Raw genomic sequence first — 25,074 nt, forward strand, 5'->3', positions numbered from 1 at the left:
TTCCTAAACACGCCAGAGTCAGAAATATCACTAAGTTTGAAAATATGATTATGCAATATGCAAGTACGATATGTCTATATGTGACATGGTTGTTAATTTTGGCGATAGTTTGAAATTAATTATTGAGATGTTTCAGTCCTCACGTAAAATTTTAACAGGGACTTGCCTGCGAGGATCTAAGTAAATTAAAAGTGCAACGTACACGTTCGGGCTAAAAACACATGGTTGACCCAAAACTTGATAACTTTGACGTCGTGTCACTACAACTTTAGGCCTTAAATCTTATGACAGTTATCTACTAAATTGCTATTTTATCGGTCGGCAACAAGTTTGTCAAACATCTTCACGTGAGATAATTCGTGTTCAAACATCGAAAAGTATCTGACGCAGTTGAACTGATAAGTATAATGGTATAAACACAGTCCAAAATTCAGCATGATGTTATCCGTTTTAGTTTGGGTCATGATTCTTATGAAGCGCATTATTAAGATTAATTAATCATAGTGATATATAAATTTAACGTGATAAAATATTGAACCAATTTCTTCGAAAATGAACGTTTGAAAAGATGGATTACAAAGGCACACACACACAGACACATTAAATTTGATGACTTGATTACAAGCTTAATATATGCAACAAAAGTGTAAGTAATTTTATTTATTTATATTATAAAACATAAATCTAAAATTGCTTTTTTGTTTTATTAATTAAATCTTTTTCAGGCTGGACAAGGTTTGTTTGTTGATTTGCAATGACGTGTATAAGAGGGTAGATATCCATCAATAACAAAATACTAACTTTTTGTGTAATTTTGCCTAACAAATGTCATATTTCCATTTACTTGCGTTGAATTCGGAGTCATTTTTAGGAAAAAAGACATATCTTTTGATACTGTATTCTAGAGCCATTAGAAGTTGATATACAGTTTTGTTTGTTCAGATGTCAAATGTCCGGAAATTTGGCAGACAAATAGAGGATAAATGAGAAACTATGTCTGAGGGGATATGAAAAAGGATTGAACACTTATTAAATTTGGTTGTAGGACGTTGCATATTGCAGTTGTTTTTATGATTTTTATGATTTTGATTTAATCGTGATCGAAGTGTCTGAGATAAATATTTCATTTACGGTTTTAGAGCGAAAAGTCGATAGGAATGTTATTCTGAACTGTGCTCAAGAAAGTCGTATCCGTTAAAGTAACATGAATACTCAAAATCAACGAAAAGTTCGTACAATATTTCGAAAAATAAATTTCCTTATAGCAATAGGCAAAATTTAAAGGCTAGATTTAAAGAGATACAACATGCTCGTTTTTATTTTTGTGTCAAGCACTTTATTCCATTTTAATTTCCCGCAACGATATATATGCATATGACACACGAACACTAACTTGGTACATGAACATGTTTAAATTATTTCATCGAAATCCAAAAAGAGCATTTCGTATCTCTTTAAATCTATGCTACCAGACCACATCTAGCGTTGAAGTTTTGACAATTGCTATAAGGAACTTTGATTTGGCATGTGTTAACTTTATTTTTTTATCGAAAATTTGTACGAAATATTCGTTGATTTTGAGTTTTATTTTGGCTTTTACTAACACATTGGTATTTGAATATAATCAAACTGGGACGTCAGACATTTGTATTGTGTTATAATATTGCATAATCGTTTTTAGCTCGACTATTATATATGAAATATATATAGTGGAGCTATCCTACTCACCCCGGCGTCGACGTTGGCGTTGGCGTTAACGTTGTCGTTAGCGTACGAATGTTAAAGTGTGCGTACTACCCCAAATATTTCCTGTATCCCTTGACATATTGCTTTCATATTTTGCATATTTGTTTACCATCATGACCCCAACCTATAAACAAGAGCAGACAACTGTATCAAGCATTTTGACAGAATTATTGCCCCTTTTATACTTAGAATATGCATATTATTGATAAATCTATGTTAAAGTTTGCGTACTACCCTAAATATTTCCCGTGTCCCTTGACATATTGCTTTCATATTTTGCATACTTGTTAACCATCAAGACCCCAACCTATAAACAAGAGCAGACAACTGTATCAAGCATTTTGACTTACGTTATACTGTCAAGCACTCGAATAGTCGAGCGCGCTGTCCTCTGACAGCTCTTGTTTATACTACGAGTACAGTTTGCATGAATTTAATGACCGAACGGATATCCAAAGGATATAAAACAAAGAATTGATTAATATTCGTGCAAATGTACATCCTTGAAAACGTAAATTTGACATGTTTGTAATTACTAACCACGTCTAGGATCTTAAAGCCAGTAAATAAAGCTTCACATGCCTCAAATGTTTACCCTGCAGCTTAAAATATCTTTAAAGAGTACGAATACACATTCCATCCATGGTCATTGTGTGCATTGAGTCACGCAAACATGTTTCAAAATTTGTTTGACTATATTGCGTTGGTGTAAGTGTTAACAAAATAAAAGTATAGTACACGCAGTAAATGGGTTTTCAGTACAAATGAAATATGTTCTAATGGTTGAATCGGCATTTACGTAATATCAGAAAAGAGCCTTTATTATGATATTAACTGCAAGGTTATATTTATGAACAACTTAACCAACAAAGAATGCTTTCATAAATAGTTTTCTCCGATCTGCAGAAATACGAGTAAAATACATAAATATAAACTTTCATTTGTCAAAATATGACGATGACATTATAAAATCTCGGCGATACTTTTTATAATGTTTCGTTATTATATGTTTTATATGAATCTGCTTTTAAGGCGTTCTTTTGTAAAACATTGTAGCAGTTGAATTATATGTATACTGAAATATTGTAGCAGTTGAATTATATGTATACTGAAATCTTCTGGGTTGTGTTTATTTTCCCATTTTCGGAAAGTGCCAAACTTCGCGTCTCTTTAAAACTATCTTCAATGTTTTATATTGTTTAAACGCTTTTAAAAGTAAAATGTTATTGTTTAAACGATGTTAAACTATTAATGAATTCATTAGTTTATGGTCCTTTTAAAGTTCAGCTTCGTTTCTGTTCATTTTGTTCGAGAAAGAATGCCATTACAGAAAGTTACCTAACTATTTATTTGTTCACAGCACAGGTTAAACATGAAGACATATTTCTAACTATAATAAGGGCTGTCATTCACCTAATGATAGATGAAGCTCAGACCATTCGTACTTGATAAGCAACAATAGACACTCCTTATCACGCCATTCCTATCATGTTCGGCAGTGGGTCCGGCATTCACTGATGATAACCCATGTCCAGTTAAATAACGTTAAGCCTGGTATTCAGAGTAATCTCGTCTATTGGTGAATTTGAGCTTTTGACGTTCGTAGCTGTGAATTCGAGTGAACCGATGCAAGATCGGCGGCAGGATAAGTCCAACGGCAGTGCTAGCTAGACGTGCTTTCAGGAATACTTTGAACTGGAATACGATTGTTAGCTATCGGAGTGGTTCGAAAATATTTGTCCAATGTGAACTTATAGGATATAACTCTGAAGACGTAAGTTTTGTGACAAGCCAAACTGCTTTTTTATTTATTCGTTTGCGCTCATGATGGTTTTGTTTAATACACACAAATAAAGTGAACTGACAGTTTGATGCGCCTTTGGATTACTCAGCACTATAATATTATAATATTTTTTTTATATTATATTTGAAAGTTATAATGTTCGTATGCTTTTTTAAGAAATTGTTTATAAGCTCGTCTTCGATTTAAGTTATTTATCATTCTAGAAGGGGGATGTGTCCAGTCATACATTTAATATTTAAACCTGGTAATGGTATTTGAATTCGCTAATACTGGTGTTTTTAACAGCCTAACAAACATTTGCATTTTACGCAGTGCAGTAATATCGGCAACTAGGGCTGCAACGAATAATAAAAAAAAAATGTTCGGATCCGAATCCGAATCCAAATATGGTTTCTTGCAGTTTTTTCGGATCCGTATCTCTCAGATAAGAGAAAATTAGAATTTTCTGTCTAAATTAAAGTATCATTGTTTTAGAAGTACATGTATAATTTGACTAAAAAACATTAAACATATATTAACAAAAAACATAACACATTTCTCGTTTAACATTGTAGCGATGTCCAAATAAAACGAAACCTTAACGCTTATTCACTTAATAGTATGCTCGTTAAAATACACTTTTCACTGTTCATAAGTTTGATGTTTGTTTTCACAAAAATTAACATATCAACATTGCCCAGGTCCAGGCAAGCCCTATGAGCACTGACAGGGTCTCCTGCTGTGGAGAAGATTCTCTCACTGGGCACTGAGGTTCCGTTCATCACAAGATAGCATTTACACTTAGTATATGACGAAATATGCTTTCAAGACAATACATTATGCAGGAACACAATTCGACAGGTCGCGAAATTATGCAAAATTTACCTGAATCATTTTCTAGCCGCACTGGATCCACTACCATTGTATTTTAATACAACTCAGAAAGACAATAAGGATTGAGAATTAACTTATTGCCATTATGAATTGCATTTGTAATGTGTAGATCCTGCATGATTTCGAATTAGTTTTTGCTCTCGGGGCTCATTACGGAATGTGTAATGACAATAAAGGATCTCGAATGATCTGCTATTTGACTGTCAATCGTCAATACATAGCCACTATTACACGTATGATTTATCTTTTAAACAGAACCAATATGAATAAAAACAATACTTGTGAAAACAGCGCTAGGTTACATACAACTATGAAAATAAATATCCGGAATCGAAATTTTCAGGGGTGGAACCGTACCCGCGAATCTGAAGTTGGATCCGATATCATCGGATATTTCGGGTACCCGTTGCAGCCCTATCGGCAACTATTTCTGGTTTACCGCTGTATTTTTTCTTACCTCTGTATTTTTTCTATTAATGAAGCGCTCTTGAGGGTTTTATTACGATTCGTTCTCGCGATAAGCAGGAAGAAGCACGAGATATAGTATGCACGAGAAGAGTTGTGTAACCGAAGAGATTTTGAGCGAAAATTCGTTTTAGATTACGTTGTTATATTTATAATATTTGAAGAAGATTTTGTTTAAATAATAATTCATCTGACATTTACAATAAGTATCTTCCTGTATGTGTTCTTCGTAAGCAAATGAACATGTTCTATCAATTTCCGAAAAAAAAACTTTTTTCACACACATTTGTTTAGATGTAATATTTGAACTAACTACATGATCAATTATCCATTTTTAATGCGTCAAAATAAATTCTTTTGAATGTGACTGTCGTTTTAACTTAACCTAACTCATACATCGACTGTATTAAAAATTATGTTCAAACCACAAATTTACTATCTTATTCAAATATACTAAGCTTGAACAGTGTTTCTCGGTATATACATAGGGAAACCAGAGCTGTATATCAAACACAAGCATATTTTCTAATACCTTCCATGAACTCAGCAAAGTAATAATACCGATAAGTTAGTGTTAAAGTATTCTGCTTTCTTCCCGCCTATCGTTATCATGAGTATGAATCAATCACGGTCTGGTAAGACGTTTAATACACAACCATGATATTTTGAATTAATGGTTTTGGACCCAGGGCCCGTATTCACCAAACAATTCTTAGACTTGAGTCTAATAATAAAGAAAATTCTTTAAATTAGAATATTCAAGAATTTCTTTAATTTTTAGTCAAACTCTGCAGTTAACATCTCTGTCTATATTATTGTTCATATAGAACATTTTGTTAATGACATAATCACCAGTGGAGGCCTGTATATATTCAAACACTGAACACATTTTTCTTGGTTCCAAGTCTATTCTTTATTCTTAAGTCTAAGAATCGGTTGGTGAATACGGGCCCATATTGCTTAAAAAATAACTCCACCAAAAATGTGTTACTGAAACTATCCCGAGCAAAAGTAATCATTAATTAATAAGCGTAATGGAGCTTTGCTTTTTGAGGTGCTTTCTAATGTGTTATATGGTAAACTGTATGTGATTTTGATGACGGATGTGCATTTCCATGAATTTGAGCACGTTGAATAAAATGTGCAAAATTAAAAGCGAATAAAACAAAGTATATTGAAATGTGTAAATAGTGCATCATCTAAACTCATCATAATCGTACACTATTTTGTGTCACGTTATATCATTTTTGCATGTAATTATACTAAAATAATATTTTTTTTAACACGAATACTCATAAATACATAAAATACAGAGATAGTTTTGTGAATAAACAGACAGATAATTTTCGAATAAACTGGAAAACAACGATAATTGCATTTGCATTAATTAACCTCGAAGTATAAACTTTTTAAACGAGTGTAAAGGAGTTCAACTCTGTGTTAATTTCTTAGTGTTCAGGTCGGTATTTGGTAATTTTTAACGCTTCTAAAATATAAATTGCTAGCATTTATACAGTCATTTTTATTATTACTATTTTAGTGTATTTGTAATAAAATGGTTTATATATGTTAATATCGTCAAATTTTAAGCAAAAACATATATAATGGAATTCGTCTTCAGTACCAATTTCGGTACAACAAAGACAATATCGTGCGTTTCATTTTGAGTATCATATCGACCAACTTGAATTCTAAGCGGTAAAGCTGATATGAGAACAATATCTAAATAAAATTCATAGGCATCCATTTTAAACTTTATGGAATCTCATGATATTGTCTGATTTGTTTACTATTTGTATTTGAACCGCGCCCTTGAAAAAAGGGACTTTATATGTGTCGTCCCAAATCAGCATGTGAAGTCCATAAAGGCTAATCAGGGACTAAACTTCATTTTGCATCAAACTCGGTTTTCTCGGAGTGAGGCTCATATGAGTAAACAGGGCTTCATGCATGTGCGTAAAGTGTCGTCCCAGATTAGCCTGTGCAGTCCGCACAGGCTAATCTGGGACGACACTTTCCGCCTTAATTGGATATTTGCTAAGAAGAGACTACATTTAAACGAAAAATGTCATAAAAGCGGAAAGTGTCGTCCCTGATGAGCCTGTGCGGACTGCACAAGGCTAATCTGGGACGACACTTTACGCACATGCATTTTGCCCAGTTTTCTCGGAGCGAGGTTCATACGTATTAATTAACAAAACATCGGAGTGTTCAGTCGTGATATAACTTTATCGCATTTTCCTTTGTGTGTTTTGTTGTAATACAATATAATTTAAGAAGGTGTCAAGTTGGAATTTGATCAATAAATCTATCAGTTGTTATTAGTTACACTTGACAAGGTTATGAATAAATAATTACACTGATGGATACTTCTAAGAACGATGCTGTAACTTCCTACGTGTTACGTGAATTGCTATAATTGTTTTTTATTAATTATTTGTTAGTTTACGCTGTTATTCTATAAATAAGGAACACGTATTGTAAAAGGGGGTATTTTACAGTAGAGATTTTATACTAAACGATCATGGGCAATGTGTCCAAACAGGTATTACAAATTGTTAATTGTGTAAATGTAACCTTTAAAACATTAGCTGTATGCAAACATATAAAATGTGTCTTGTTCTGAGAAAACGGGGCATAATGCATGTGTGTAAAGTGTCGTCCCAGATTAGCCTGTGCAGTCCGCTAATCTGGGACGACACACTACGCACATGCATTATGCCCAGTTTTCTCAGAACACGACTCATTTGATAGGTTTCTCGTGTTTGTGTCGCATAATTTTGTTATTTGTTATTATATAAACATGTGTAATATGTATGCTTATGATCCAAATATAATCTGAGTATTTATTTAAATGAATGAGAAAGACAAGAACGCACACCTTTACGACGTTACATCGCGCAGCTAGATTGATGAGGTAGCTTAGAGCGACGGAAGTAGTCTCCATGTAGCCGCGACGCTGCCAGTTGCGTAGTATCATATACATCATTTGATTAAATGCCTTTAATGAGGAGAGAATCTGGAAATTTATCAGGCTCTCTCATGATTGACTGGTTGAAACACTAGTATTGGATGTAATAATTGACGCGTCCATGTATCAAAAACGTCAGTGATTTAATACCTTGTAGGTTTACATAGAGACTTTGTGTCAGTCTAATTGTTATTAGGAAAGGTCAAGCGTAACGATTAATTAAATAAATAACAACTGTTGTGTTAAAAAGTGAAATATAGCGTTTTACATGTTTTCTGACATCGTTGTGATTGATTATTATATTAATTGCTACTTAAAGCTGGTAAGAAAGTTAATCATACTGTGATTCCAAGCGTTGATTAAAATAGTGGAATTATTTGCGCGTGCCTTATCTTGCGAATGTTTTTTTTGTGGTATGCGTTTAACATACTTTATTCACTGCTTATGTGTGTCTTTTTTCGATTGTAATGAATGTTAGAAAGGCGATGATGTTGATTTAAAAAGCATAGAGAAAACATCAAAGCTACTTTCATAGCTATGAAAAATCGGTTTGTGTCAACGATGCTTACTTGAGCGAGTTATAATTTGAAATAACCAGGGCATATCGGAAGTGTTTCTATAAATGTAAAAAAAAATCCAGTTTTAAAGAAATTTGATAACCTGCTAAATGAAATAATACAGTTTATTATTAATACTTTTCACGTGCATTTTAATATGAAAATGACCTCATTATTATAACCTTTATTTACTTATTAGGGAACACTTGTTTATATGTCAAATGGACCATTTTTCATACATAACTGTCATGTAACTGTCATGTTGGTAATACAATTTAACGTGTGTTTTTGTGGACTCAGCGTCTTATTTTTTGAATTATTAATCGTTTATTTTTTAGCATTTTTTTCCATGAACTACAGTGTTACATACTGAAGAGCAATATGTGACATTATTACAGGTTCTGTATTCCCTGGAGATCATTATTGTTTTCAAAAGGTTAACCCATTTATGCCTAGTGGACGCTCCCATCCTTCAAAATTGGATCAATTTATTAAAAAAATTAGGGAGGTCTAGTATATTTATTTCTATATTTATAATATTTCTTACAGAAATTCCTTTAAGCAAACAGCGCAGAACCTGATGAGACGCCGCATTATACGGCGTCTCGTCTGGGTATACGCTGTTTGCCAAGGCCTTTTTTTCTAGACGCTAGGCCTAAATGGATTCACGCGAGTAAATACGATAAAAATGCCACAATTGTATTTTCTCAATCTTAAAACAATTCCTGAACATGAACGGGAAAAAATTGATAAAATATATGGACTACCGGTATGTCAAACTACGAATTTTTTGTTACCTCAATGAAATTCAAGACGACCAAGTTTACGCCGAAACCGATACAATTAATCCTATTGGTTGTAAAACCATACATTTAATCGATGTATGGTATGAAAAAATCTGCACATAATAGTGGGACTTTCCCAAACGTTTGCATGAATTTTTACAGTTGTGAGTTTTTGTCTACTAGGTAGAAAACTATTTAGATTTTTATTGATCTAAATAACCGGTAGTTGATTTTTTGGATAATATTTTTTTCTGAACGTTTATTCCTTTTATTCGGATTTAAACATATAACTCGCTTTAACAAAACAATTTGATCATCGTAAATTACCACTTATTTAGTTCTTATACTGCGACCGTAGTCTTCTTTAGTGAAAATGCGAATCTTCTCGATACGAGTACAATGGAAACTAGATAGACGATACTTTAATTCGTCTTATTAGTAACCTTCTGATTTGGAACACAAATATTTTGTAAAACAGAGTGGTAAACAATATGAAAGTATCACCTTGCTGGCACGTTTCGCTTAATTTGACAAATATAGAAGCACGTCAGCCAACCATTACTTACAAGTAAACTTCATTGCTGTTTTAAGATTTAAAGTTGTTATGTTACAAGGTGAGAAAGTCAAATGTAACGTTCACAAATTACAACATAAGGAAGATAACGCGTTCGCCACAAGCAACTGCAAATTGGACGTTTTTTTGAAGTTTGTGATCAGTCATCGGATGATTAACAAGTTCCTTCTCATTAAGCATAATCGTGTAAAAAGGATATACACCAGTTTTAGTTTTAAGGTGAGTCAAACTTAAAACAAGTTAAAAAATGTAAAAAAAAAAGTAAAAAACTGTACGCAACTTATTGCACAAGAATTAGCTGTTTCGAAGACCGCGCCAATATAAGATAAACATGTTATTATGTTTAACATATGAAGAGCAATACGTTAATCAAAGAATAGTATAATAAAGTATAATACACAACCGGCATTTAATTTCAATTTACAATTTTGTTTTACATCACCGAACTTAACCTTATCATTAATCTTGAAAAAAAAAAACATACAACACGCGATGTAATTAAAACAAATAATAGTGATTATTTATTATGTTATTACTGCGGAACACACACCTACTTTGACAGAGAGATAATGTTGAAGTGGATATCTAATGATCTTCCTTGTTGAAACCAGGGCAACAAAATTGTGACGCTGTTAAAACACGGACTCAGTTTGACGACATTTTTATGAGAAATAACTTAACATGTCTGTCATTCCAATTAAAGACACCGGAAATAAACAGACACTTTGATGATCTATTGTGTTGTTCGGAGTACAATTTCAGTTTTGCTTATGTTGAGTTTTCCTTATATGTTTAATTTTTTACACAACCGAAATCAATGCTGTCATAATTCACTTTTACGTTCTGTATGTGTATGTCAGATATGTAATGACATGTTAAGAAAACAGTAAATTACAAATTATTAGGATTTCACAAATGAGCCATTTTCTGAGAAAACTGGGCGTAAAGTGTTATACCAGATTAGCCTGTGCAGTCCGCACAGGCTAATCAGGGACAACACTTTCCACCTAAACTTGATTTTCGGTAAGGAGGGACTTCCTTGAAAATAAAATACCAAAAATAAAAGCGGAAAGTGTCGTCCCTGATTAGCCTGTGCGGACTGCACAGGCTAATCTGGGACAACACTTTACGCACATGCATTAATCCCAGTTTTCTCAGAACGCGGCTAATATAAACCAATCGTATAGTTTTGTCTGGACAGTAAACTACTTTTTGCAAACCTTAATCTTCTATATGTGTCAAACACGAATGACTTGTATACTGAGTGCTGATGTCTGCTCAAGATATTCGCGGTATTGATGAAAGGCACTGAGTCGGAAGAAATAGAGATACTAGGGATCTGAAACATATTTAAATCCATAGTTTTACTTTTTTCACAAGCATAGATATGTAACCTTGTATATTCATTTTTTTACAAAAGATGCAAAAGTCCATTTAAATGACAGTAATACGATTTTGTTTAATCTAGAGGAATCTAAAGTCAAACGAAACAAATATTTACCATCCCCGACTTAAAATAGTTACCAGTCTGTTTGGCTTCTTGAAATTTATTTAAATTTGGAATCTACTTGTGGTGAAAATGATATTTTAGGTTTTCTGTGTATGTTAATTTTCAGCAAAAATCTATGTCGTTTTATCTGTTATAATTTACAACTTGAATTCACATTTATTAAACATTTCGGCCACATAAGGAACAATTAAATCAAGCATTTTGAGCTATGTGACATCTTGTCTTGTCTTGTCGTATCGTGTGAAAAATTCTGAACAATCGTTACAGTTACGTACCAATCCGTATAAATACTATGAAATAACAGTTACACATTTTAAAGGATGGTTTGAAAAAAAAATTGAGTTAATGTAAGCGATCAAAAGATGGTTAAACGCTTTTGAATGTTTAATTAGTTTGAAATTACGTGAAGCTAATTGGATGGCATTTAAAAAACAATCTTTTGAACAAACCAATCTTTAGACACCGTTAGAGTTTCGTCGATATTGTTTAAATCAAAGGCGTTTATTAAAAGAAAGTATTTCTCTAGAGTAAAATTAAAGAAAGTGTGTTTCTCTTTCGAATGTCAGCGTCATCCACAGGCACTGCATACCATATTTTTGTCTGGACTACTTTTCATATCTCCGAGGAATTCGATAAGCTCAAGAAGTTCAGCATGTATGCATGGTAATGAGGACTACTTTCCGTTTCGTGAATTATTCGAAATAGACTATTCAGGATGTTGGCAAAGTAAAATAACTATTAGTATAAAGAATTGAACAGTATGCGATAAACTGTTATTCTTGGGACAAAAACAGAATGGAAATCGCCATCATTTATTTACGAAATGAACTTCGTGTTCACCTAACTTAGTTGTACGGTCTTAGATAAACATGAATAAATTAGTGCTTTGTCAAATGTATAGTAACATTCGAAATGTCTTTAAAATATCCATTGAACATCAGCCTATTCAATCGCTGTTATCTGTAAGAAAAATAAGAAGTGTGTGCGGTAGGGTTTTTATCCGACAAAACATTAAGGTTTGATATGCATTCTCTACGTGCATGTCTTATAAAACACGTATGTTTCTGCGTTTATATTATCAAAAGGATGCCCGCAATGGTTAATACATTTGGTCGCCTTTCCTTCCTTAATCCGTGTTTCTCAGTAACGAGTTGTCCTTCGATATGACATTTAGAGGCCACTTCATCAGTGTCGCGCATTAAGCAATTTCAGATTCCTTTCGTATTTACTACGTCAGTATTAAGAGTCTTCGTTATATAATTTACGTTCGTCCGATTTTCCTTACTGTTGTCAAAATAGAGAATGTTGAAAGCATGGTATTGTTCAATAATTGTTGAAATGGTATGGGCAATAAACGGATCGGCTCAATGATTTAAGTATTATTGATAGTAGTAGTTGCATGGAGGAAATACATATATGAATACTTTTAATTTTTTAGAACTTGTTTATTTTTTCAAGCTCTTTATTTTCAGATTTCTGTTGAAGAAAGAAACACACTATTAATCCATTAGCTCCGTCATGGCACCACGGTAAGTTACCATAGGTAAAATTAAGCCTTTATTGATGTTTAGGATTGTGTTGTTTTTAAATGTAATGCCTGTACGTTTGTATTTGTACACCAAATCTAGACAAGTGGCGTGTAAACGTATAATAGTTTGCGTTTTCTTATTCCGTGGTTTAATATAAATGTCCGACAATTGATTTGATCGTTTGTGGTTACGGTATTTCTTCGTGTTTATCATATAAAGCAGTATATATCAGCAAAAGTTGTAGAATTTTCAAAATTCCCACATTCGTATATCCACGATTATACCACTCAGAATTGTAGCAGATTAAGATATATTCGGAATATTATTTTCTGTATTATTTTCTGTATTACTAAATGTATCACTTTAAGTGGTCATACCATCAATAAAAAGACGCAAATTGTTTTATGCTTTTTTAAGATGTATTTTCTTCTTCTCCTAGGCTAAAATATGTTCTATTTCTGGTTAACCATCGTTGTATCCGCTGATGTGAATGTTCATGATATCTCAATAATTTCCCACTTATATTTATTTTACCACACAACAATGCATTTAAATGCATTTAAATGTTCACCAGCTATTAATGTTTCAGCAATTAATTCAAAAGCTTGTTGGCTGCATCCCGGAATGTATGTATATGTAATCTTAGATGCAACTTACCAGTGATACATTATCCGCAAATCTTTTCTAAAGGAAAGAACTTTCCGGTTCACCTTATGTAAGAGTGTGCGTTTGGAGTAAGCATTTAAACCAGTAATCCATTGAATATCAATATGTTTTTAGATACAAAGAGCATACATGATTGCTTGAATACATACACTTTTATGTATTTGAGAACACAATACGTATTTTTTATGATTGCAAGCATTTCATTTGCAATTCATGTTCGTATTTATAACGAATACCGTGAATACGTGAAATATGCATGCTTGTATTATATTAACGCACGTTTAATGTAGTTATAAGAGCACCGCGGTGCTCGAAAAGGAAATTTGAAGTACTATTTTTATCTACTTATATAAAAGCACACATTTTATTTTTTGTTTAGTTATTTCAAACTATTTTAGCATTGAAAATCATGTTTATATAGAACTTACCAAGAAACATAATTTCTGGCGGGCAATAAATGGTTACGGTGACATATGCCATTTAAGATTTACTTCAAAAAGAATGCGAGCCGGGAATACAGCAGAATATTGATTTAATTCCTGTTTCAAAACATTACATAGACAATAAATTATCGGACTTATAACTTCTTGTAGTGAATTATAACGAATAAATTCTAATAAAAATTATCGGCGAATCACAATGATATATTTGTTTACGGTTGTTAAGGAATGACCCCACTCAAAGATGCACATATGATTATAAAACACAGCTACAGTAGCGTGTCACGGAGAGCGAAGGGAATACTCATTCGATCATCATAAGATATTTCTACTTTGTAAATCGCTACCATCTCGTTCTGGACTGTCAACAAATTTTCATTACTGGATTGACATCAGTGACACATTTAAGCCTACAGAAAACAATTACAAATCAATCACTAAACCCAAGTACGTCAGTGACCTTGTTTTAACCTGCAGGTGAATGAATGAAATAACGTCTTAAAAGCAGCTGTCAATGTCTCAAAAACTCCCTTAAAATTACAACAATAAATTCGTAACATGTATGGTAAACCTTTCCTGGAAATTTATAAAAATGTTAAATCAGCTGCCGGTATCTTGACTAGAATATCATGACACTCAATGGCCGCAATTTTATTGCGAAATTCAAAGTCGGTTGTCTTCTTGTTATTTGTTTACAATATGATCGCTGAAAAGTTATGAGAGAACAATACAATCACACACGGTTCAGTTTCAAACAAAAACACCATTCGCCAAAGAAAGCAACATTCTAATCGGTCTTCAAGTTCTTTACACGTTTTAATTTTCCTACTGTGACCGCAATAGGAAAAGCCAATCTCATCGTTTTAATATAATTCAGTACGCCATACAAGATGAATGCTTTGCCGTTTGCGCCAGAAAATTGCCAATTGCGACCATACGGTATAACTGCTTATTGAATTGATATATTCCGTCCCAGATGCTCTGTTCAATTATGTTGACAGTAAGAAGGCAACCTTTTCTTGAATGAGTTACTGAGAATGAGTTATGCTCTCTCATTAAATCCAGAAGAATACAGGTATAAATAAATCATGTTGAAAATTCCAGCCGCCAACAATAAGGCGATTATAACATATGTAACATGAAGTAAACATAATTTTCAACGAATATGCCTAAAATTAGAAGTCTATATTGAAAGATGGTCCTTTGAATATGGGGCTTTTGCTATTCATTTTTAATTGAACATATTTCTGATGTTTACTATGGAAAATACGATGATTCATAATTGGCTTTTAATGATCCCAACTAAATTTGCACAGCACATTACCTCATCTTAAAGTTGTTTGTTTTCAAGAACAAATATGCAATCAACTTTTATAATTGTTAAAAAAGAGCCTCCAGCAGCAATCAATCAAATGAGTAATATGTTAATGTTTATGTTTCATTTGCTAGTATATTGATATACTGTCTATAAGAAGAAAATAAATGCGTTTCAGAAATATCTGTGCACGGTTGCTAGGCGCGCTGATTGCGCGAGGCTGCCTTGATGGTGCCATGATTGCATGAGGAAATGCGGATGGACATAAGATGAAGCTGTGAGCGATATATGCAAAACACGAACGTGTCAAACAATAATCAAAATCATTATTAAAACTGCATTAAATAAGTCAAGTAAAAGCTACTAATTATTCTCAGGTTTATTTGTTTTGGAGTTTAGGCATAAGTTGTTATTTTCCCCTTGTAGTTTTCATTTTGAACCCAGGACGACAGAGCAGTGAATTTAGTTTCGGAGAGATCAGTACAATTATAAAACAAAAACGACAATAACAAAAATCTTGAAGACAAAAATTCCCGATCATTCTTTCTTATGTTCAGTAGTAACTTAATACACTTGGCACTTCAGTGTAATGCTTGAACCGCCCTCTCTTATCTTAGAGGAGTATTAGGAGCGATTTCATTATTAATCTATAACCTGAATAGAACGTATGCAATTAAAAATAATTAAGCGCATTTGATATCAATGCCACAACCTGTTATTACACAATTTATATTTTGTTCGACGCATATTATTATCTGATAATCTGAGTAATAAGTCACGGCCATGGAAATGAATAGGTGCAAGTGACCGTTGTCGAGACAGAGGCGTTTTATAGAGCTAGAAAAGTATATTGTTTACTGTTGAACTATAGTTTTGAAAACCAGTCAAATACCATGGCGTAGCAAATAGATAGGCATGATTTATGCTCAACGAATTATAAAAAAACAATATAAATCCAGTTTAGATTTGAAGCCAAAGCGCATCTGTTACTCTGATGGAAGTTTTTTTGATTGCTAAGGAATTTATTTTGAGCTGCGTGTTAGACAACCGATGTGATTGTGTATGATTAATAACAGATAATCTTCGCAGCTACCCCAAAAACATTTTAAAATACATATGTTTCAGTTATCAACAAACTTTGAAGTGTGAGAGAATGCTATTTTTAGCATGCTTGTATTATTTAGATTTCACGAGGACTTTTAAGTGGGTTGCGTATGTATGCTACATGTATGTTATGACAGTTACTGTATTTAGCTCATACATGATAAGGAATCAGGGCATGAATATTGTTCATTTATTGGCTTTCATCAATTGACTGAAGAGTGACGACGGATCGCTAAACACTTAGAAAATTGCACTTTTACGTGGTCATGTGTACGTTTATATTTATTAGTTTTTCATCACAAGTAAAGCAAATAACGACATCAACATACTAGTTTATGGTCGATTAATTTCAAAGGCTTTTTACATTAGTTTAGAACATATTTTATGTACTGAAGTTATACCGTTAAATTAAAACAAATTAAAAACAAATTAAAACAAATTATTTACGTTAAATTAAAACAAACATAAATTGCTTTTGAGACGACATTTCCTCTTTAACCTCCCCTGCTTTAGTGCCTTCAATATCATTGAGCGCGGAAAATAGACACATATTCATATTTTGTTAAAACGTTTCGTCAATAAATTACTGTTTTCTAAAAAAAATCTTTATGGCGTGACCTTGACCCATTTATGCCTAGCGTCTAGAAAAAAGGCCTTGGTATATAGCGTAGACCCAGATGAGACGCCGCATCATGCGGCGTCTCATCTGCGTCTGCGCTGTTTGCTTAAAGGAATTTCTGTAAGAAATATTCTATATATAGAAATCAATATACTAGACATCCCTAATTGTTGAAACAAATTGATCCAATTTAGAAGGACGGGAGAGTCAACTAGGGTTAAATGGTTAAAGCTCAATTGATGGCATTCCGCAGTCTTTCAGCCTTGAACGCTTAAAGTAAGACTGTGTCTGCAGCCGGAATCTTTAAAACCGCGCATCGGAACGAGTATGGCGTTGAGATGACAATAACACAGTGATCAGAGGAGAGGACTGGCCACGGAGACAGCATTCTTGCTCTCAACGTAATGGTCTGCTTTGTGTAATTTTATTCATATTCTGTTTTTTTTTTTATAGAATGTCAAATTATACACATTTTAACTGTAAAATAATGCATTACATTTAAGCAACTTGTCACAAATTATTACCTGACTTTAAAACATTATTCACAAAGAACAAGTTTTCTTGACAATGTGCTAATATCTTGAAGTAAGCTTTAACTGAATTAACGACAAGACACATTCTTTCATCGTTGAACGCTTGACTTGTTAAATTTAACTCCAAAATAAAAACAAAATCTGCCGTCATCTAAGTTTCAATTAATTTAACTGAAATGACCATTCTCTCGTTTATACTTGCTTCTGATAAAAGAGCAACATAACATACGAGTCGATCTGTGAAAATGCGAACATGAATTTAGTGATATAAATATTGTAATTAGTTGTTTTGAATGATTGAAGACATCAATTAAGTCATGATAAGTTGTGCCGCCATTTAGGTCATCAATAAAAACGTGTTTGATTGATAATGCGTTATCGTTTTGAAGTATTGATTCGTTCAATGTATCTTTATTTAATGGGATAAACAAACTGGTGTAAGAACTATAAATAGTTCTTTTTGATAAAACGTGTTTACCTTCGACTACTTTGTCTTGCCGAAATGTCCGAATTGGAGATAAGATATCAGTTGGTATCACAATATATTTGTTTGTGGCCTTGGGGTTACTTACCTTCAACGTTTATACTAGGACTATTTAAAAACACTGTAACAACTTCATGTTTTTTATAACACTTTGTTTATCGATTCAAGAGTGTGCAGATATTATGTGCATGTCTTAGTCATTTACAAAATTGCATGTTTGTCAATATGAAGATGAGTTATTCTGTAAATTATGTTTATTACATTTTGCAGCGGACAGTTCCATGTTAAGTTTTCAATTCAGCATGTGCGCAATCGGACGATAATTTTTTACACGGTTGTATAGGGGCTTTAAGTGGACGAAAGCATATGTTCAGTTCCAGATACATTATGTGATGGATTCATGCCGAAGGACTCCATCAAAACATTAAACATTTTTGACCAAAATGCTACCGCAACAAACTGATATTCTAGTTAGTTAAGGTAAAATAAGTCTAATGATTTTAATATTTACTATCTAATTAGCGAAAGGTCATGTGGATAACATTAATCAAGATATTTTCAATACTGATAGTACTTTAAAGCGAAATATTCAATTCATTAGGACGCACAATGGGGTCTTTCACTGAAACTAAACACCTTCTGTTTTGTGTGTGACCTTTCATGGATGGGATTTTTTCAAACTTATTTCCTAGATTAAAATCAAAACTGATAATGCTTAAAAAAGAAGCGATGCAATTATTGTACCGTTCAACTCGTTCTTCCGGCTTCAAGCACCTGCTCACGACAAGTAGCGGATATATGAGCGTGATATAATAATGTGACTCTGCAAAAGGAGCAAGCTTCCGCTTGTTATTGCACGTTACACTGTCAACAAAGTACTGCGAGTAATTAATAAAACACATTGTAGCAGCAATAGTTTTGCTTTGAAAAATATCTTCATGTTTTAATTAACCAACCTAAACAATTCACTGCCAATCGAGTAATATATCTGTCTACAAACTTCGATTTCATTATGAATGGGTAAATAATTAAATTGTGCATGGTGTCGAGGTGGAATCATATTGGGAAAAGCCAAATGCATAACTGGTTTCCATGCTATCCTACAATCTTAACACACTTGCACTTTAGTTGTAAGCAATTACACTAAACAATTAAAACACTGATATGTGAATAAAAATGTACGCGTCAATATCTAATAAAAATGTATTCGAAGCACTAAATACATGTTTTGTTCAGACTCAACATTAACGTTTATTAAATAAGGTCCTAAATTGATTTATTATTCATCAAAACAAAGAAGGGGGATAGGGAAACGACATCTTTATTTCTTGGGGTTACGGTATTGTATTGTATTTTATCGTGCCTTTGAGCAAATAATGATGGAAACGACTCTGTATATAGAATTAACGTCGTAAAAGATTTTACAATATTTCTGTAAACGAAAACCACCACTCGTTTTGGCGCCTATAGCCTTTATCTAAATTAGTTTGAATAACCATTTAATACGTTTACTTAGTAACTTATTTTATGACTTTCTTGCCGATTTGATCAACGAAATGCGCGTTGGTGTAAGTGTAGTATGTGGACAAAAATACCGAACATCATGTATGACGAAATCACAATTTGCTCTCATTGATATATCAAAGCGCTGAAGGCAATGAAGTTGTTTGCTGTTGTCGTCCTTGAATAGCTTGTGCGCATTGCACAGGCTAATCAGTGTGCACAGGCTAATCTTATTTGACATGCATTAAGCCCCGTTTTCCCTGAAAGCAGCCAATATGTACAGATTTCAATGATAAACACTTGACTAGCCAATGTCGTCTTACAAGCTGGTATATACACTCACTGCTAGAGCAGAATCATTTGTCGTCTGCTGCAGACAGGCAGCGGTAATCGTCCCTAGCAGAGTGAGTTGCGGTTCTTACCGTAGATAAGGCTTGTAAGCACATACTTATTTGCAAAATATGCTCTGTAAATTTAGTCGGCCGCTAACGCGACCAACCAAAAAAGTGTAGTTCTGCGGAAAGAGTAATGGACTTTATTCCAATAAATAAATTGATGGATTACTCTTTGTTTGTTGAATATTCAATTGTTGATGTGCACAACTACACACACCATCTGATTTCATAAATGTTGTTTTCATATCAATTTTATAAAAGGCGTTGTAAGATCATCTCACTGTTAGCAGTGCTTGATATTGTTTCAAACGGAATTTCATGGGTTTGTACATTGCTAACGAGTACGTGTACACCAAGAGTTGAAAGAAGTAATAAAAGTATGTTTGTAATTCCTACGCGTCATTTTAAAAATATAATTAATTACTAGCATATCATATTTGGAACGTTATCTTTATTGAATAATTAATATCTAGCAGACGTCATTTGCTTTATATATAATAAAATGTGCCTGCTACTAGAAAATAAGTTCGTTTAGTTTAATACTTTTATACTCTCACATATTTATATATAAACAAAAGTTATTATAAAAATAAAATACATGTTATGAACATCTCTTGTTTTAAATTAAACTACCGATTTAAATAAGAACATTTTACACTATAATGTTATTGATTTTTCCATCTGGAAAAACTGTGTATCATGATATATCGCACAATACGGGATTTCAAGGTTTTTCATTATACCCTCTTGATTGTTTTGGGTAGACCATATGCAATTGACATTGAACCGCGCTGTGACAAAACGGGGCTTAATATACGAGTGTAAAGTGTCGTCCCAGATTAGCATGTTCAGTCCGCAGAAGCTAACCAGATACGACACTTTCCGTATTTATTGTATTGTTCGTTTTAAATGAGTCTCATTTTAGCAGAAAACCAGTTTAGGCAGACATTGTCGTCCCAGATTATCCTGTGCGGGGCTAATTTTGGACGACACTTTAAACAAATTTATTAAACCCCGTTTTTCCCAGAGCGAGGCTCAGATATATGTAAGGACGAGTTTATTGGACGGTGATTTTCATCCTGATGGAAGACTCAATCGGAATATTGAATAATAAATTAGATTTTAAAAAGGCCTTTTCACAGGTTTTGGCATGTTTTGAAGTGTTTTCATTTAATGCTTTATATTGATAAATGTAAACATTAAAATTTAAAAGCTCCAGTAAAAAAATCAAAAATAAAATTTAAAAAAGGAAAAAAAGTAGCCCACAGCAGGGCTCGAACCGGTGACCCCCGGAGTTCTGAAGTAAAAACGCATTAGTCAACTGAGCTATCCTGCCAAGCATACATAAGATGGGTATTTTCCACGTTATATAAGCAATCTTCGTAGTTTCACAAATTTAAACGACAACAACAGAACTCTCCATTTTTTTATTCAATCGTTTCGCGTTGCTTTATATTTTTTAGGTTTTTAAATCGTCAAAAGATGCATATAATGGCTATATTAGACAATGGCAAACGTTCAGTAATACTGTTTCCTCACAAATATCATAACTAAACCGAAAATTTGCGAATCTGAATCAACTTTTTTCAATTTTTTCAATTTACCAAACCGTGAAAAGATCCCTTTAATGTTCACGATTAGCAGATTGATTTGCATTTTCATTCCATAGTTTGTACTTGATTTAAAAGAAAGTAAGTTTTCTGCATTATGTTAAGATTTGAAAGGCTTTTATTTGCGTTTGTAACATCTAATCATATATATCAAATTGAAACTGCTGATGTTACATCATTTCAATACCTCTTCCTGTGGAAAATTTCGCGCCTTGAAATCAATGGTATTTATCAATTGAACAAAATCGTTTACAAGTTTAAAACATTGAAATGTGAACAATAGTAGGGGAATAATCGAGAAGTTGTTATATAGGTCTCATTATTTATTATTTGAAAAAATAGAAAAAAATATTATTCAACTATAAATACAGTCTTCAATAATATAGTATTAATATATATATATATATATATATATATATATATATATATATATATATATATATATATATATATATAAATCCTTTAATAGTGTTAAGATGCAAGCATAGATTTATCACATGCTATACCCTGTTTCCCATGTAAAACAACCATTACATTTTTTTTTATATTGCACATGTATAATACAACATTTTTAAGCGTTTTTATTGGCTTAAGTTTTCGTTTATTGACCAATCGCATTTTTGTTATTTTGCTGAAATGACGTCAAATGACGTCACGAAATGTAAACAACATTCGGGATTTGTCATTATGTTTGCGTAAATGTTTATTTAATTTGCTCATTTAAAAGCATGTGATAAAAAAGATCTGACACTCGTTGTCATATCATACCATATTGTATTAAACTCGTCCACAAAATTCGTTAGTAAGCTCGCCAAAGACTCGCTTACTAACAAAAGTCCTGAACTCGTTTAATAAAATTTTGTATGATATGACAACTCGTGCCAGGTCCTACATATATGACAATGCAATAGTGTTTTCGTCTGATGATTATGACGTTATTACATACAAATTAGAGATCAAAACATTGGGTCGAATATACGGTTGATTGAAATTACTATAAAACACCATTAATCGAATGTATCGGCTCATATATAAACTATCTGGACTAGGATTATTATACGAAGATCCTTCGTTATTACTATAACGATGGTCTTGGGGTAAAACTGACTATTTCTTGGCAATAACTCCTGTTGCTAACATTAAAAGACAAAATATACAGCTAATCTAGATTAAATCTCATGCTAAAAGATGTCCGGAAATAGGCCTATTGTCTATTACCAGATTTTATGTGATTTTTATTGAAAATGTTTGAGTTAAATGGTCGCGTGTAATTCGTTAATTTGTTCCGATCTGGTTATGTTTAACAAAAATGTCATCTGCAGTACATGATGCTGAAGGGATTAATTAATATTTACTGGGAAACTTTAGACAACAAAGCAGAATTAGATCCGTGACATGTCCGTGCAACGTAGCTTGCGGGAATACTATCAATGATTTTTTTTCCACAGATATTTAACATTCCATGTGTTATAAACAGTATACATTTACGATGTTCTTATGTGACATTCATCATTCTATTTGCAAACATCTTGGTGTTTTTGAGTTATCAAGTAACGATGAAATTGACAGCGCTTCTGTACCGCCTTCAGGGCTACACCGCACTATTAGATAATACACAGAGTGCGAGTGAAATTATGGAGGTAAACCGAATGTTCAACCGAGAAGAATTCAAGCACAATTAAACAATTTTACTTATATAAATTGGCGGCTTGTACTTGTAAAATATGCCTTGAATGTATAGGCAAATATAGGATATCTCGTGGGTATCATGCATCTTGAAAACAAGTGATATAATTAAAACAAATAATAATGATTGATATTTATGTGCTTGCTTCGGAACACATTATTATTTTGTCAGAGAGATAATATTGAAGTGGATCTAATGATCGTCCTTATTTAAACCAGGGCAAGCAAATTGATGCACTGTTACAACACGAACGCATTTTGACGACACTGTTATTAGAAATAATTAAAATTGTCTGGTATTTAAATTAAAGACAATGGGGTGACGTAAAAATATTATTTTTTTTTTAAATTTAACTAGTGTTCTCCATTTTTTGGCATTGTGTTGTTTAATTAAATGGTATGTAATGTATCTCAGCTTATATAATATCTATATGTTGTCTATTTCATAGGTTATTAATTGGTTTGAGGCAATTAGAGATTTTCCAGCTTAAATGAAAAAGTAGATGTTATAAAATGGTGAATAAAATCATAACAAGGCCGGTGACCCTATATTTTTATTTCATTTTTCATATAGTATTTGTATATAGTACTTGAATAGAAATTTTGAAGAAAATCTATTTGGTGAAAAAAAAACAGCAAAAGTGCAGCAACACCCCTTAATGCAATTTGTAATCTTTATGCGTCAAACACGAATGACCTGTATACTTAGTGCTTATGTTTGCTCAAGATATTCGTGGTATTGATGAAATGAACTGAGTCGGGAGAAATAGAGATACCAGGGATCTGAAACAGATTGAGATCTATAGTTTTAATTTTTTAATCATCAGTATCAAAGTTTAATGTTGTATATTTATTTTACAATAGATGCAAAATCCATTTAATGACACTAATTCGCAATTCGTTTAATCAAGGAAAAATACAAAGTCAAACGAATACAGTGTTATCCATCACCGATTTTAAAATATTTGTCAGACTGCTTGGTTTCTTGAAGTGCATTTAAATTTCGAATGTTTTTGTACTGACAATGATATGTTAGGTTATTCTGCCAACGTTTATTTTCAGAAAAAATCGTTTTATCTGTTTTAATTAACAACTTTAGTTCACATTTATTTTTTACATTTCGGTCACATTAAGAACATTTAAGTTAAGCGTTTTGAGTTATGTGACATCCTATATCATTCCAAACATTCTCAACTTTAATGAGAATGTTTGAAGAAGAAAACTAAAAAATATCTTAGCCCTCAATAACCTATATTATTATGTAATTCGTCTTTTAGTTTGGAGCCTGGCTATTTTGATCACTTATTTAATGTCTGTTTTATACCGATTCTTGGCACACAGTTTTATTGTCATGCATATATTTAAATATGTGTGTTCAATGCGAATCGCTTCAATAAATAAATGCATGTAATGTGCATAAACAGTGGTGGCCAACTGGAAACTATGACATTGATTTTGTAAATACTTACGCGACCTTGTGTATAGAGTAAATTTCGATTATTTATCAAAAATGCCGCAATAAAACGATGTAATCAAAAGTAAGCTAATGTAAGCAATACAACTTGTAACATGTGAACAATCGTTGAACTTACGTACCAATCCGTGTAAATACTATCAAATAACTGTTAAATCTTTTTAAAGGATGGTTTAAAAACTTTGTGTTAATGTAAGGTATTTTTTTTAATGTTTAATTCGTCGGAAAGTACATAAAGCTAATTGGATTGCATTTAAAAACCAATCTTTAGACACCGTCAGAGCTTTGTCGATACCGTTTAAAGTCTCTATAACGCTCAAAATCAACGGGAATTTCGTAAGGTATTTCGTAAAATAAAGTTTACACCTAAACAATCAGTGTTCCTTATAGCAATAGCCACAATTTCAACGCTAGATGTGGTACGATTTCAT

The 25,074-nt window shown here is 32.7% G+C and overlaps 1 protein-coding gene across 10 annotated transcripts in view; it reads left to right on the forward strand.

Moving 5' to 3' along the window:
* LOC127866594 (FMRFamide receptor-like) overlaps positions 1-25,074 on the forward strand; it is a 77,377-nt gene that overhangs the window by 26,763 nt on the left and 25,540 nt on the right. For 5 of the 10 annotated variants that reach the window (XM_052407233.1, XM_052407236.1, XM_052407230.1 and 2 more), the window contains exon 2: positions 12,758-12,814. The gene's annotated coding sequence lies outside the window, so the exon portion shown is untranslated. Of the gene's footprint in view, positions 1-455; positions 647-3,331; positions 3,521-12,757; positions 12,815-17,341; positions 17,360-25,074 lie in introns of those variants that run through there. The other 5 variants (XM_052407231.1, XM_052407237.1, XM_052407232.1 and 2 more) reach the window with 3 other exon arrangements.

Source organism: Dreissena polymorpha, chromosome 2, assembly GCF_020536995.1.
Source record: "Dreissena polymorpha isolate Duluth1 chromosome 2, UMN_Dpol_1.0, whole genome shotgun sequence".
NCBI classification, from domain to species: Eukaryota; Metazoa; Mollusca; class Bivalvia; order Myida; family Dreissenidae; genus Dreissena; species Dreissena polymorpha.